This window comes from Pristiophorus japonicus, chromosome 2 (genome assembly GCF_044704955.1).
Source record: "Pristiophorus japonicus isolate sPriJap1 chromosome 2, sPriJap1.hap1, whole genome shotgun sequence".
NCBI classification, from domain to species: Eukaryota; Metazoa; Chordata; class Chondrichthyes; family Pristiophoridae; genus Pristiophorus; species Pristiophorus japonicus.
In genome coordinates, this window is record NC_091978.1 from 229,854,413 (window position 1) to 229,870,404 (window position 15,992).

General features: G+C 47.0%; 1 protein-coding gene and 1 long non-coding RNA gene across 7 annotated transcripts in view; one reads left to right on the forward strand and one right to left on the reverse strand.

Moving 5' to 3' along the window:
- mapk10 (mitogen-activated protein kinase 10) overlaps window positions 1-15,992 on the forward strand; it is a 573,858-nt gene that overhangs the window by 387,824 nt on the left and 170,042 nt on the right. The gene's annotated exons all lie outside the window — the stretch shown is intronic.
- The window catches only part of LOC139244820 (uncharacterized), a 55,507-nt gene continuing 44,736 nt past the window's right edge, over window positions 5,222-15,992 (reverse strand). The window contains exons 4-5 of the long non-coding RNA XR_011589890.1: window positions 9,429-9,892; window positions 5,222-6,572 (exon numbers count right to left, since the gene is read on the reverse strand). This is a non-coding gene — a long non-coding RNA (uncharacterized lncRNA). The remainder of the gene's footprint in view (window positions 6,573-9,428; window positions 9,893-15,992) is intronic.

A 15,992-nucleotide genomic window follows, 5' to 3' on the forward strand; every position in this document is an offset into this window, starting at 1 on the left:
AAGGAGTTAGATATGGCCCTTACAGCTCAGGGGATCAAGGGGTATGAAGAGAAAGCAGGAAAGGGATACTGAAGGAATGATCAGCCATGATCATATTGAATGGTGGTGCAGGCTCGAAGGGCCTAATGACCTACTCCTGCATCTATTTTCTATGTTTCTATGTTTTTAAGTTTGTTAATCTTTATTTCAGGTTTGACTTTTCCCCATGTTAGAGCCCCAATCTTTCTTTTGCTCTTTTTAACATTTTGTAAAAGTTAGAATTTTCGGAGCTTACCCACTTCCTGGTTCACAAGAATTCTATGTTTTGATTGGCTGCTTAGACAGCTTGTTGACGTCACAGCAGCTCTTCATTGGGAATCCCCATTAACTTCCGTTTATTTCAGTTACGCGTCGGAAAACCTGCAATTCTCTCCACGGGGATTGCAAGATCTTTATACAAAGCTTTCTCTGGGGCCAGCACTGAGTGCCTTTGCTTCACCGCTGACCGCAAATTCTGGGCCATTATTTCAGTCTAAAGCAGTGGGAATTCAGGGTAAAACTTGAGATTGATAGAAAATTGGCTGAAGGGTGGGAAGAAACAGTTCGAACCAAAATTCCATGGAAGCTTACAGCAAAGTAGGTGGCCATTCAACTTATTGTGTCTATGCTGGCTCTATGTTGAAGAAATCTGATCCCAATACCCTGTTCCCTCCCACAGTCCTGTATCTTTCTCTGCCTTAAATATTTATCCATTTTTGGTCTCTGCCTCAAACATTCCATGTGGCACAGGACTTATTGGAGGGTTATGTTCGGTTGCAGCAATTGCTGAATGTGGTTTCTCAAATTGGTGTTAAGACCCTTCTTCCTATTTCCACTTTGCAGATCAAATTTTCAAATGACCCGAAATCAGAAAGGACAGTTGAAGTTCAAAATGAATTATTACACCAAAAAGTTGTATTTAAATAGGGTTATACAATATATGTAGCAGGATGAATAATGGCAGATGTAAGTACTGCACATAGGAAATATGGTTGACACATATTCTAAACATGGTATTGATATAGCTAAGGAAGAATTTGAAAGAGATGTGGTGGTTTTAGCAAGCTCAACACAACAACATAACCAATCACTATGGAGCAGCAACCAACAAAGGCCTTATCACAGTCAAATAGGGATGGGTATTAAGTGTTGGCCTTACCAGTGATATCTGTAGCCTGAGAATAAATAAAAAAGCAAAGCAAATAGAATACTGAGGCATAGTCAAAATAGTAGACACAAGTCAGAGAAAGCCATGCTCAAACTGTATGTAGTCAGATCACAACACACCTTGAGTATTATGGCCAGCTCTGGTCACAAAGTTGGCATTTAAGCACTGAAAGCACTTTAGAAAAGAGTCATGAGTCTAATTCCGAGAACTGATTTACAAGAAAGAATTGGAGAAATATGGGATTTTTCAGCTTTCGACTTTGAGATAATCTTATTGGCGTATATAAGACTATAATCAGTAAAGAAAAAGCAGATTCAGAACATCACTTTGATGTTCACTTGAAACTAAATTGTGACAGTAGGACAAAGTGGCACAGATTCAAACTAGTAAAAGTCAAATTTAGGACAGTTTGAGAAAGTCTTTCTTCACACAAAGAATGATCAACACATTAAACGGATTCCTGGGTGGGGTAGTAGAGGCAGAAATCATAGAATCAATTAACAAACAGTTGGATGCCATGATGGGTGGACTGAATCATAGAATCATAGAAATTTACAGCACAAAAGGAGGTCATTCGGTCTATAGGGCCCAAGTTTCCACATGATTCGCGCCTGATTTTTAGGAGCAACTGGTGGAGAACGGACTATTTTAGAAATCGCAATTCTCCACATTTTTTTTTCTGCAGTTCTAGTCAGTTGAACAGTTCTAGTTTAGAACAGAATTTTTTCTTCAAAAGGGGGCGTGTCCGGCCACTGACGCCCGATTTGAAAGTTTCCACAGTGAAAATGTACTCCAAACTAAAGTAGAATGGAGCCAGTGAAGATTTTTGTAGAACTGAAAAAACCTGTTCTACACATTAAATAATCAGGCGCAGGTTACAAATTAGGCGTCCAGAACGAGGTGGGGGGGAGGGGGGGAAGGGAACTTATTAAATTCTACAATAAATCCTTATTTATACTTCTACAAATATTATACAAATAAATCCAACCTGAATAAACATTTATAAGCCAAGAAAAGATTAAATAAACCATCTTCCTACCTGTGTGAAAGTGCTTCAGCCAGGGAGAATTCTGCAGCCGTTCGTGCCGCTGAGCGGGAGGGGGAGAGAGAGAGAGAGAGAGAGAGGGAGGGGGAGAGAGAGAGGGAGGGGGAGGGGGGAGGGAGGGAGAGAGATGGGGGGGAAGGAGAGAGGGGGGAGGGAGGGGGAGAGAGAGGGGGGAGAGAGAGGGGGGGAGAGAGAGAGGGGGGGAGAGAGAAGAGAGAGAGGTAGAGAGGGGGGGGGTGAGAGAGCGGGGGGGGGGAGAGAGAGAGGAGGAGAGAGCGGGGGGGGGGGAGAGAGAGGAGGAGAGAGCGGGGGGGGGAGAGAGAGCGGGGGGGGGAGGAGAGAGAGCGGGGGGTCGGGTCAGTCGGTGGGGGGGGGGGAGTGGGGGTCGGAGCGGGTGTCGGGTTGGGGGGGGGGGAGCGGGTATCGGGGCGGGGGGGGGAGCGGGTGTCGGGTCGGGGGGGGGGGGGAGCAGGTGTCGGGGCGGGTGTCGGGGGGCGGGGCGGGGGGGGAGCGGGTCTCGGGGCGGAGCGGGTGTCAGGTCGGGGCGGGGGGGAGCAGGTGTCGGGTCTCGGGTCGGAGCGGGTCTCGGGTTGGGGCGGTGGGGGGGGGGGGGGGGGGGAGCGGGTGTCGGGTCTGGTCGGCGGGGGGGGGGGGGGGGGGGGGGCGGGTGTCGTGGGGGGGGGGGGGAGCAGGTGTCGGGGGTTGGGTCTGGTCGGCGGGGGGGGGGTGGGGGAGCGGGTGTCGGGTCGGGTCTGGTCGGCGGGGGGGGGGGGGGGGGGGGGGGAGCGGGAGCAGGAGCTGGCCGTGGGAGGAGCCTCATTCACGCAGCCCCAGTGAGGCCATTCAGCCAGGGCTAGGGGCTGCGTGCTTCGGGCCCCTCCCACACAGTTCGGCGCCTGGAGCTACTGCACTTGCATGCCGACTGTAGCGCGCATGTGCAGAGGTCCCGGCACTGTTTTCAGCGCCGGGACCTGGCTCCGCCCCCCCCACAGCTCGTGCTGGCTGCGCCGAGGGCCAGAGGACCTGTAAGTAGGTGGAGAATACCGAAGATTTTTTTAGGCGCCGTTTTAGGCGCGAAAAACGGGCGCCCAGCTCAGAGGGACACCCGTTTTTTTTCTTGTGGAAACTTGGGCCCATTGTGTCTGTGCCAGCCGAAAAAGATCTATACAGTCTAATTCCACTTTCCAGCACTTGGTCCATAGCCTTGTAGGTTATGGCACTTCATGTGCATATTCAAGTACTTTTTAAATGCGATGAGGGATTATGTCTCTACCATCCTTTCAGGCAGTGAGCTCCAGACCCTCCACCACCCTCTGGATGGAAAAAGTTCTCCTCAACTTCCCTCTAATCCTTCTACCAATTACTTTAAATCTATTCCCCCTAGTTATTGACTTCGCTGCTAAGGGAAATAGGTCCTTCCTATTCCCGCTGACTAGGCCCCTCATAATTTTATACTCCTCAATTAAGTCTCCCCTCAGCCTCCTCTGTTCCAGAGAAAACAATCCCAGTCTATCCAATCCTTCCTCACAGCTAAAATTCTCCCGTCCTGGCAACATCCTCGTCAGTCTCCTCTGTACTTTCTTTAGTTCAATCACATCTTTCCTGTAAAGTGGTGACCAGAACTGTATGCAGTGCTCTAGCTTTGCCTAACTTGCATTTTATACAGTTCAAGCATAACCTCCCTGCTCTTATATTCTGTGCCTCAGCTAATAAAGGCAAGTATCACGTGTGCTGCCTTCACCACTTTATCTACCTGTCCTGTTCCCTTCAGGGATCTGTGGACATGCACTCCAAGGTCCCTCTGTTCCTCCACACTTCTCAGTATCCTACCATTTATTCTGTATTCCCTTGCCTTGTTAGCCCTCCCCAAATGCATTACCTCACACTTCTCCAGATTGAATTCTATTTGCCAACTTTCTGCCCACCCGACCAGTCCATTGATATCTTCCTGCAGCTTTCTTCCTCATTTTCAACCACAAGGCCAATTTTCGTATCATTGACAAACTTCTTAATCATGCTCCCTACATTGAAGTCTAAATCATTGATATATACCACAAAAAGCAAGGGACCTAGTACTGAACCCTGCAGAACCCCACTGGGAACAGTTTTCCAGTCACAAAAACATCCATCAACCATTACCCTTTGCTTCCTGTCACTGAGCCAATTTTGGATCCAACTTGCCACTTTCCCTTGGATCTCATGGACTTTTAATTTTCTGACCAGTCTGCCACGTGGGACCTTGTCAAAAGCCTTGATAAAATTCATGTAGATTACATCAAATACTCTACCCTCATCAACTCGCCTTGTTACCTCCTCAAAAAGTTCAATCAAGTTAGTCAGACACGACCTTCCCTTAACATTCCATGCTGATTGTCCTTGATTAATCTGTGCCTTTCTAAATAATGATTTACACTGCCCCTCAGAATTTTTTTCCAATAATTAGGCTGACTAGCCTGTAATTTCTCAGTCAATACATTTCTCCCTTTTTAAACAACAGTACAACATAAGCAGGCCTCCAGGTCTCCAGCACCACACCTGTAGCCAGAGAGGATTGGAAAATAATAGTCAGAGCCTCCAATATTTCTTCCATAAACACATAGCTAAAGTGTTGGTGTCAGGAAGAGAGTTTCGATTTTAGGGGGTATCAGCACTAGTTCTGGAAGCTATTTGCAAGGTTTGAATTGGAAGGGAGCTGATGTACTGTCAAAATGGATACCTGGATAACTCTGACAATGCATCTATGGAAAAAATAATATTGTCCTGGAGTTTCCATTTTGGGCACAATTGGTGATCCGGGTGCAAATTGTACCCAAAATTGCACTAGTTTTGAGAAGTGTTTTTCTTTTCTCAAGTTTCTGCTCAAACTCATTTGTATGTCAGTGAATATAGAATCTGCCATGAACCAGCACAATTGGGCAGCCTTTACAGGTTTTTATTTTTTATTTTGCTTTAAGTACTATTTATTAATACACTTAAAAGTGTTAACCTGGTGCAGTTTGATTAGTACAGCTGGAAATGGGTTTATCAACAACAATAACAACTTGTATTTATATAGCACCTTTAATGTAGTAAAACATCCCAAGGTACTTCACAGGAATATTATAAGATAAAAATTGACACCAAGCCACATAAGGAGTAATTAGGGCAGATGAACAAAATCTTGATCAAAGAAGTAGGTTTTAAGCAGCGTCTTAAAGGAGGAAAGAGATGTAGAGAGGCTGAGAGGTTTAGGGAGGGAATTCCAGAGCTTAAGGCCTAGGCAGCGGAAGGCACGGCCATCAATGGTTGAGCAATTATAATCAAGGATGTTCAAGAGGCCAAAATTAGAGGAGCTCAGATATCCCAGGGGGATTGTGGGGTTGGAGGAGATTACAGAGATAGGGAGGGGCGAGGCCATGGAGGAATTTGAAAACAAGGATGTGACTTTTAAAATCAGAGCCAATGTAGGTCAGCGAGCACAGGAGTGATTGATGAACGGGACTTGATCCGAGTTAGGAAACGGGCAGCTGAGTTTTGGGTGACCTCAAGTTTACGTAGGGTACAATGAGGAAAGCCAGCTAGGAGTGCATTGGAATAGTTAAGTCTGGAGGTAACAGAGGCATGGATGAGGGTTTCAGCAGCAAATGAGCTGAAGCAGGGGAAGAATCAGGGGATGTTATGGAGGTGGAAATAGATGGTCTTAGTTATGCTGTGGATATGTGGTCGGAAGCTCATTACAGGGTCAAATATGACACCAAGGTTGTGAATAGTGTGGTTCACCATCAGACAGATGCTAGGGAGAGGGATGGAGTCAGTGGCTAGGGAACAGAGTTTGTGGCGGGGACCGAAGACAATGGCTTCAAAATTGGATAAAATTTCTGCTCATCCAGTACTGGATGTCGGAAAACCAGTCTGATAATTTAGAGACTGTGGAGGGGGCGAGAGAAGTGGTGGTGAGGTGGAGCTGATGCTGTGTTGTCAGATGATGTCGCCAAGGGGCAACATGCAGATGAGAAATCGTAGGGGCCAAGGATAGATCATTGGGGGACACCAGGGGTAACAGTGCGGGAGTGGGAAGAGAAGCCACTACAGGTGATTCTCTGGCTACACTTAACTAGATAATAGGGGGGAAATTGTGGTCGGATACTTCCTACGGGTGAACTCCTCCGACGGAAATTTTTAAAGAAAATATCTGATGGTCCCAGAGGAATGTAAGATTGAGCTCCGAGGCCTAGTTTCGCAGTCCAGCATACGGGAACATGTCTTTCAGGATCATATGTGTATCCTGGAATCACATGGGCCTGGACCACCAATCACAATGTAGTATTCTCATTCATAGTAATGGGAGCTCCGAGCATATCCCTAAAATCAAATAAAACGCAAACATAAATTAAAAAAACACTTCACTTTTTAAAAATTAATAGAAATTGCATTAAATTAAATGTTTTAGAGAAAAATTTATTTTTTTGACATTTTTATAAAATGTTTTAATACAGTAGTGTTAAAAATAAACTTACCTTCATTTAATATAAAAATAAGTAATAACATTTAATTTTTCTATGTTTTAAAACTCTTATGCTGGTAAAAGTAGGTTATATGCATTGCCTGCCGATAACCGTCATTTGCGAGGCATTTTCAGGTACGTGCGCACATCGTACGCACCCAGAGAGGCCACAATTTTCGGGTCAATAATGGAATCAGGTGAGTGCAGTCCCACAAAAAATAAGCATTTTAATCAGTGTCTAGTCCACCACCTGTGGGTAACCCAATTTTAAACTACTGAAAATCGCTTTCAAATACTATGCAGAACCATTTGCTAGTTATATTGGTGTACAGTAGTCAGTTTCTTAGTAAATTAAAAAAAAATTACAATGAAAAATTTTTAGAACGTGCCTATTAGTGTCCTTGCATCTAAAAGAACCAGCTTAATTTTAAGAGCCGCCTCAAAGGCCCGCAAACAAGCGCAATTAGCAGAAACTAGCCATGGTGATTACTTCAATCTGGGGCATGACCAGTTTTGCGGGTGGGGTTGGCTTCTAGCGCAAAGTTTTTTAAACTTGCGTAGATTGCAGAAACTCGATTGGCGCTGAATGTAACATGTGCTTAAAATTCTGGGATCTTTTGCACTGGTATCACTGATTTCAGGCAAATTGCGGCGAAAAAAACAGCGCAACTGAGCAGAAACTCCAGGCCAATGCATTTATAACCTTAGTTTTTCAGAATTATTTTTCACTTGAATGCGCACCAAGGTCTGATGTTGATATTTTTGAATTGGAGAGAGAATACATGCAGAAAATATTTTTGATTTTAATTTAAAAATTCAATAAGCATTTATTGGTTTGGGGAATGAAATAACCACATGCAAGGTGGACTTAGGCTAGGAAGAGAGATTAATGAGCTACAAAGGACTAAATGTGACAAAAAGCAGTGTGCATCACTGTGATGAACACAGCTTGCAAGAAGAGAGTTAGACCACATTAGTGATTGTTAGTGAGTCATTTCATCATGCAAATGCCCCTATTTAAGAAAGGAGGGAGTGAGAAAGCAGGAAACTATAGACCAGTTAACCGAATATCTGTCATTGGGAAAATGCAGGAGTCCATTATTAAGGAATCAGTAGCAGGACATTTAAAAATCATAATAGAGTCAAGCAGAGTCAGCATGGTTTATGAAAAGGAAATCATGTTTAAGAAATTTGCTGGAGTTCTTTGAGGATGTAATGAGCAGGGTGGATAAAGGGGAACCAATAGATGTCCTGTATTTGGATTTCCCGAAAGCATTTGATAAGGTGCCACATAAAAGGTTACTGCACAAGATAAGAGTTCACGGGGTTGGGGGTAATATATTAGCATGGATAGAGGATTGGCTAACTAACAAAAAACAGAGATACGGGATAAATGGGTCATTTTCAGGTTGGCAAACTGTAACAAGTGGGGTGCCACAGCAATCAGTGCTGGGGCCTCAACTAGTTACAATTTATATTAATGACTTGGATGAAGGGACAGAGTTTAATGTAGCCAAATTTGCTGATGATGCAAAGATAGGTGGGAAAGCAAGTTGTGAGGAGGACGCAAATAATCTGCAAAGGGATATAGATAGGCTAAGTGATTGGGCAAAAAATTGGCAGATGGCATATAATGTGGGAAAATGTGAGGTTATCCACTATGGTAGGAAAAATAAAAAAGCAAATTATTATTTAAATGGGGAGAGACTACAACATGCTGGGGTACAGCGGGATCTGGGGGTCCTTGTACATGAAACACAAAAGGTTAGTATGCAAGTACAGCAAGTAATTAGGAAGACACTGGAATGCTGACCTTTATTGCAAGGGGGATGGAGTATAAAAGTAGGGAAGTCTTGCTACAACTCGACAGGGCAGTGGTGAGACCACACCTGAAGTACTGCGTGCAGTTTTGGTCTCCTTATTTAAGGAGAGATATACTTGCATTGGAGGCAGTTCAGAGAAGGTTCATTAGGTTGATTCCTGAAGGGGTTGTCTTATGAAGAAAGGTTGGGCCGAAACTCACTAGAGTTTAGAAGAATGAGAGGTGATATTATTGAAATGTATAAGATTCTGAAGGGGCTGAACAAGGTAGATGCAGAGAGGATATTTCCACTCGTGGGGGAATCTAGAACTAGTAGACAAAGTTTCAAAATAAGGGGCCTCCCATTTAAAACGGAAATGATAAGGAACTTCTTCTCTCAGAGGGTCGTGAATCTTTGGAATTCTCTACCCCAGAGAGCTGTGGAGTCTGCGTCATTGAATATATTTAAGGTGGAGATAGACAGATTTTTGAACAATAAGGGAGTCAAGGGTTATGAGGAGCGAGCAGGGAAGCGGAGTTGAAGCCATGATCTTATTGAATGGTGGAGCAGGCTCGAGAGGCAAAATGGCCTACTCCTGCTCCTATTTCTTATATTCTTAAAGTGGCCCACAAAAGGTGATCCCATTAATTTGTATGGTAATAGCCACAACACAGTTATAGGATAGCAGAGGAGGCAGTAGTTTATTACTGTCTATTCAATTTTTTATATGGCAGTTTTTTTCAATGCTGTTACCACTCGCAACTGCACCTGACAGATGGTTCATTATGTTGGAATGATGTCAGTGTGGACAACAATTCCCTTTGCAGGCTAGAAATAATTGCTAGTCGAGAAACAATGTACTTTCGGCAATGGCACATTCGTCTTCATAAACACTTGAGCCGGAATATTTACCGTGGAGTCAGGTCAGGTGTGTGCGGGCCGTGTAACGGTCGGGAATGCGATATTCTGCTCAGTGCATTCTTCAGGGCAACTTTAACTTAATGGCCCCACCTAAAGCAGTCAGACATGTTTCCCAGCCCAATTAAATGATCTGGTGACATCATCTATGACTTGATTGCAGCACCAATATTTAAAGCAGCCTTGCACACAACTCATTTGAAGGTTGCTAGAGGAGTGTGGAAGGTGAATTAGAAAGGTCTGTGAGTATTATTCCAAGCTTTAAATTATGGATACTCAAAGGCAGAGGGCTGCACCCCGATTCTCTGATGCATCCCTGCATATATTGGTGGAGGCAGTGAGAGCACACAGAGCGATCCTGTTCCCTGCAGATAGGTGCAAAAGTCCTCCCGAAGACACCAAAACGGCTGGCTGGATATAGCTGAGGAGGTCAGCAGCACGGATGTGATGGGGAGGACCTGGATCCAGTGCAGAAAACGAATCAATTATCTCATGAGGTCAGGAAAGGTGAGTGCAATACCACATTCAATTACATCCTGATGTGCCTGTCACTACATCCCCATCACTCTTGCTTCCCAAACCTACTCCTAAACATCATTCCTCACACCAACCTACCTTGCAGGTCCACCCATCCCTCTCTCTCAATGTATATACTCACATCCCCATCTGACTAACCACCCGACACATCCTCATTCTAATGTAATCATAGCAAGTAACACCACAGATGGAGGCCATTTAGCATTGGCGCCACGCTCCCTCATAGTCACCCTCAACAGATGTAACCCATCCGTTCCTTACACTCATTCCATCACTCTCACTCAAACTTCTCTTCTTTCCCTCCTTGCAGGGGAAAAGAGCCCATGCGGGAGAGACAGAGAACCCCAGGTGGTCCTCCAGTCTTCATCCAACTGACACCAGCAGAGGAGGGGGGTCTGGAGATCTCGGGAGTTGAAGAGATACTGGCGGTGGGAGACGGAGAGAGGAGGACATCCCAGCAACCTGGTAACATAATTACATCTCATACAGCCACATGGCATACAGCAGTCACTCATATGGTGACTGATGTCAGCAGCCAGTGAAATGTCAGCATGTGCATAATGGTAATGTTACCCATTCTTATTTCAACACCTCTAATTCATCTTTTTATTCTCCCACAGGTCCATCAAGTGCCCCCCACACCCGCCCCCCTCACCTCAACTGTCCAGCAGGAGGAGGGAGACGACTCCTCAGAGGAGCCTCCAGCCTCTGAGGGTGCACTGTCACCAGACATAAGCGCACCCAGCACCAGCGCAGATACGCCAACTCGGTGGGTCTTGTGTGAGATAGAGTAGTGTTGTTACCTGATGTCTCACACTTCAAAAGTGAGCAAGAGCAGGTGGTGTTTGGCAGGGACAGCAGTGGAGAGTCCTCGCCGGAGGGTGCAGGACGTTCCAAGCTCTGCTGAGCTACAATTCAGACGCTGAGCCTTGGGGGCCATCGAGAAAGAGGGTGATCTTTGAGGGGCAGCAACAATTGCAGGAGGCTCTGGCAGCTTTAGCAGCCATGATGTCTGTAAATGTGCAGAGAATGGAGGGGTCTATCTCCAACATGAGCACCACCGTGTTGCAGTCTATGGCAAAGATGTGCTGTTCCATGGAAAGGATGGCCAACTGCATGGAGCAGCCACATGAGAAATTGCAAGTCCAATCCTCACTGCTGTACTATGTGGATAACAGATGACAGATGTAATCTCTTGGAGGGATATAAACGTTGACTTGGGCATTTATTGCCCCACTGATGTGCAGCAAAGTGCTCTCCAGCTCCTTGCTAGCAGGATGGTCCATGAGAGGGATGATGGTGAGAGAGGAGATGGAAAGTGGGGCCTCCTCTCAAAGTGCTCCCACTTCTCCCCCGTTGCCTCCCGCTCAGTCAGAGCCCCACATGCTGCCTTGAATCCCGATGGCTGAGTCGACCCCTGCACAGTTATAGATGGAGCAGTCTTTGGCGGGGTCCTCATAGGCTCCAAAACCCAGAGGACGTCTGCCAAAACTGTCTAACCAGTCGCAGCAGGAAAGTGAGCAGCCTGCCTCTACCTCTGCTAAAGCCAAAGAATAAAGACTTAAAAGTAAATGCACAAGGGTATGCACATGGTGCATGAAAAAATGATGAAACAGATAAATATATTTTTTTGCACTACTTGTCCATTTTTGCCTGCTACCTTGGAAGAGGCTTTGTCACGTGGAGTGAATGGTGAGACATTACTTAATCTCGAACACTGGAGGTTTGGGTGAGAGGAATGGCTTGTTCATTGTAGGGATGCTTTATGGTGCTATTGGTGGGGGTGGGGGATGGGGGCGGTGGACTTAGTACAGCAGGTGACAGCCAAAAGGGGTAAATTGGAGCAAGTTAAGTAAATCTGGCCATGTTGAGGCCAGCACACCTGGAGTACAGCGTACAGTCTTGGTCTCTATATTTAAGGAAGGATATACTTGCATTGGAGGCTGTTCAAAGAAGGTTCATGAGGTTGATTCCGGAGATGAGGGGGTTGACTTATGAAGATAGGTTGAGTATACACATTGGAGTTCAGAAGAATGAGAGGTGATCTTATTGAAACTTATAAGATAATGAGGGGGCTCGACAAGGTGGATGCAGAGAGGATATTTCCACTCATAGGGGAAACTAAAACTAGAGAACATAGTCTCAAAATAAGGGGACGCCCATTTAAAACTGAGATGAGGAGGAATTTCTTCCCTCAGAGGGTTATAAACCTATGGAATTCTCTGCCCCAGAGAGCTGTGGAGGCTGGATCATTGAATATATTTAAGGTGGAGATAGACAAAATTTTGAGCGATAAGGGAATAAAGGGTTCTGGGTAGCGGGCAGGGAAGTGGAGCTGAGTCCATGATCAGATCAGCCATGATCTTATTGAATGGTGGAGCAGGCTCGAGGGACCAAATGGCCTACTCCTGCTCCTATTTCTTATGTTCATCCCTGGCCTCCCAGGCAACAATGTGCACACTGTTGGTGCCATTTCCACCTCAGGTTCATTTCCTCCTTGTCTTCCATCTACTAGACTTCCTCCTCCTCCTCTTTCTCCAAAGAAGCTGTGTGGTCTACACCTTGCTCCTCCTGCACTTCCAATTCTCGCTGCTGTACTATATTGTGCAGCGCACACAAATGACAATGATTCTGGAGACCCTGGCTGGTGTGTACTGAAGGGCTCCTCCAGATCTATCAAGGCATCTGAAGCCCCTCTTCAGCATGTCTATTGTTTGCTCCATGACTCTTCTGGTGGACAAGTGTTGCTCAATACTTGGCGTCCTCAAGGATATCATGAGCCACGTCTTCAGTAGATGGCCCTTGTCTCCAACCAGCCAGGCAATAAATCTGTTTGGAAGTGCGAAGAGTTGAGGGAGGGTGGGCTGGCGCAGCACGAAAGAGTCATGACAGCTGCCAGGGAATCTAGCGCACACATGCATGATCATCTTTTAAACAACTTGGAGAAACTTTTAAAACCTCTGAAGAAACATTTAAATAACTTGGGAAAATATTTTTAAAACTTCAGGAGAAACTTTTAAACAACGTGGAGGAACTTTCAAGAATTATTTTCTTTAAAAACATCTTTTATTAAGGAATTGAATACTGTACGCCAATCTAACTAGAAAATAGTTTGGTGTGTTTTATTACCATCATTTTCAGTCATTTGAAACCGTGTTACTCACGACGACGCCCGGCGAGCAGGTGTGCCTCTGACCAGGCGACTGGGACATCACACCTCCTCCCTCCTGCAGCGGGTCTACATCCCTCCAGCGGCGGGCCTACATCGCTCTCTTCGTCGACAGCTGGACCTCTCCTTCCCCACTGGTGACCTGGCCTCTTCTACTGGTGAGCACCACGGCTATGACTCTTCCATGTTCCCACTCCTTGTTGACCTCCCACTCGGAACTCCAGCGGACAATTGACCTTCCTAATGCCTGCCCCCAACCAAGCCTCGGGCCACGTACCATCAAAGCCGCTACTCGGCGCCGAGCTTGCGGCCAACATCTCACCATAGGCAATTATGCTCATACAGCAATGCCTGATCTCCAGTCGTCTTGGACCCCCTTGCCACTGGACCAAGAACTTGCACAGCTAAGTCCGTGTGGTGGCCGGTGTGCAACGGCCACCCCACATTAAATGAATTCACGCACAGGCATCTTCCACTCCGCTAACATGATGTTCAGGACCTGGAACGTCAGGACCCTCATGGACAACTCCAACAGCAACAGGCCGGAACCCTGCACCGCCATGGTTGCCCGGGAACTTAGGCGCTTTGTCATCGACATCACCGCCCTAAGGGAGACCCGGCGGGCAGGGGAAGGCCAGCTCAAGGAACAAGGTGGAGGTTACTCCTTTTTCTTGAAAGGAAAACCAGAGGAAGAATGCCGCCTTCACGGAGTCGGCTTCGCCATCAAAAATGGGCTGGTCGACCATCTCAAAGACTCCCCCTGCTGGGTTAACGAACGCCTCATGACTCTTCAACTCACCCTATCCCGGAACCAATGCGCCACAGTCATCAGTGCGTACGCCCCAACACTTGATGCAAAGGATGAGATCAAAGAGGGTTTTTATTCCAACTTCGAAACAGCCCTGTCCCGCGTCCCCAAGGGCGACAAACTGATCCTCCTAGGTGAATTCAACGCCAGGGTTGGCAAAGACACAGCCCTCTGGGGAGGCGTGATTGGCAGAGAGGGGGTAGGGAAAGCCAACTCCAGCAGTACCCTACTCCTGACAAAATGTCTAGAACATGAACTTCTCATCACCAACACCTTGTTCCGCCAGAGGGACAAATATAAGGCATCGTGGCAACACCCTCGCTCCAAACACTGGCACCTGCTTGACTATATCATTGTCCGAGCCAGGGATCGCAAGGATGTGCGCATCACCCATGCCATGACAGGAGCTGATGACTGCTAGATGGACCGCCGTCTAATCCGATCCATCATCGACATTAACATAGCCCCAAAGCGGAGGGGACAGCAGAAGCAGTGCCGCAAAAAAATCAATGCTGGGGCACGTAAAGACCCAGCTAAGAGAGCCCTATACAGTCAGCGCCTCACAGCTAACCTGGCGTGTCTTGATGACCCCGAGATGCTGAATACCCACAGCGCTTGGTCTGCCCTCCAGGCCTCCATAACCAGTGCCTGCAAAGAGACACTTGGTCACTCAACCTGAAAACACCAGGATTGGTTTGATAATCAGGAGATCCAAGAACTAATAGATCGTAAGCGCAGAGCATTTCTGAACCTCAAGCAACAACCCAACTCGGGAGCACCAAAGCAAATTACAGGTGGCTCAAGGCTGAGGTCCAACAAAAAACCTGGGACCTAAAGAACAGGTGGTGGATGGAGAAAGTACAGGAGATATAACAACTGGCCAACAGCCATGATGTGCGAGGATTCTTCATCGCAGTCAAGGTCAGCTACGGTCCAAACTCCCAAGGCCCCACCCCACTGTTGGCCAAGAAGGGGAATCATTCATCAAGGACGCCGAGGCAGTCAGGGCCCGCTGGAAGGAGCACTTTGAAGATCTCCTCAATCGAGACTCTGCCTTTGACTTGAGTGTTCTCGACTCCATCCCGCAGCATGCGACCCGCCACCACCTCAGTGAAACCCCAACGTTGCATGAGGTAGGAAAAGCCATAAAACAGCTCAAGAACAACAAGGCTACGGAAGTGGATGGAATCCCTGCTGAGGCGCTAAAGTATGGCGGAGAGGCGCTGTTAGCGCGGATACATGACCTCATCTCTCTCATCTGGAGGGAGGAGAGCATGCTGGGAGATCTCAGAGATGCAGTGATTGTGACCATCTTTTAAAAAGGGGACAAATCCGACTGCGGCAATTACAGTGGAATCTCCCTGCTATCAGCCACTGGGAAAGTTGTCGCTCCTCCTCAGAGTCCTCCTCAGCCGACTTCTCCCTGTGGCTGAGGTGCTCCTCCCGGAGTCACAGTGTGGATTTCATCCCCCACGGGGCACAACGGACATGATCTTTTCAGCGCGACAACTGCAGGAAAGATGCAGGGAGCAGCGCCAGCCCTTATACATGGCCTTTTTAGACCTTACAAAGGCCTTTGACACTGTCAACCACAAGGGTCTATGGAGCGTCCTCCTCCGTTTCAGATGCCCCCAAAAGTTTGGCAACATCCTTCGCTTGCTCCACGACGACATGCAGGCCGTGATCCCTACCAATGGATCCATTACAGACCCAATTCACGTCCGGACCGGGGTCAAACAGGGCTGCATCATCGCTCCAACCCTCTTCTCAGTCTTCCTCGCTGCCATGCTCCACCTCACAATCAACAAGCTCCCCGCTGGAGTGGAACTAAACTACAGAACCAGTGGGAAGCTGCCTCCAGGGCAGGTCCAAGACCACCGCAACCTCTGTCGTTGAGCTGCAGTACGCGGATGACACCTGCGTCTGCGCACATTCTGAGGCTGAACTCCAGGATATAGTCGACATATTTACTGAGGCATACGAAAGCATGGGCCTTACACTAAACATCTGTAAGACAAAGGTCCTCTACCAGCCTGTCCTCGCC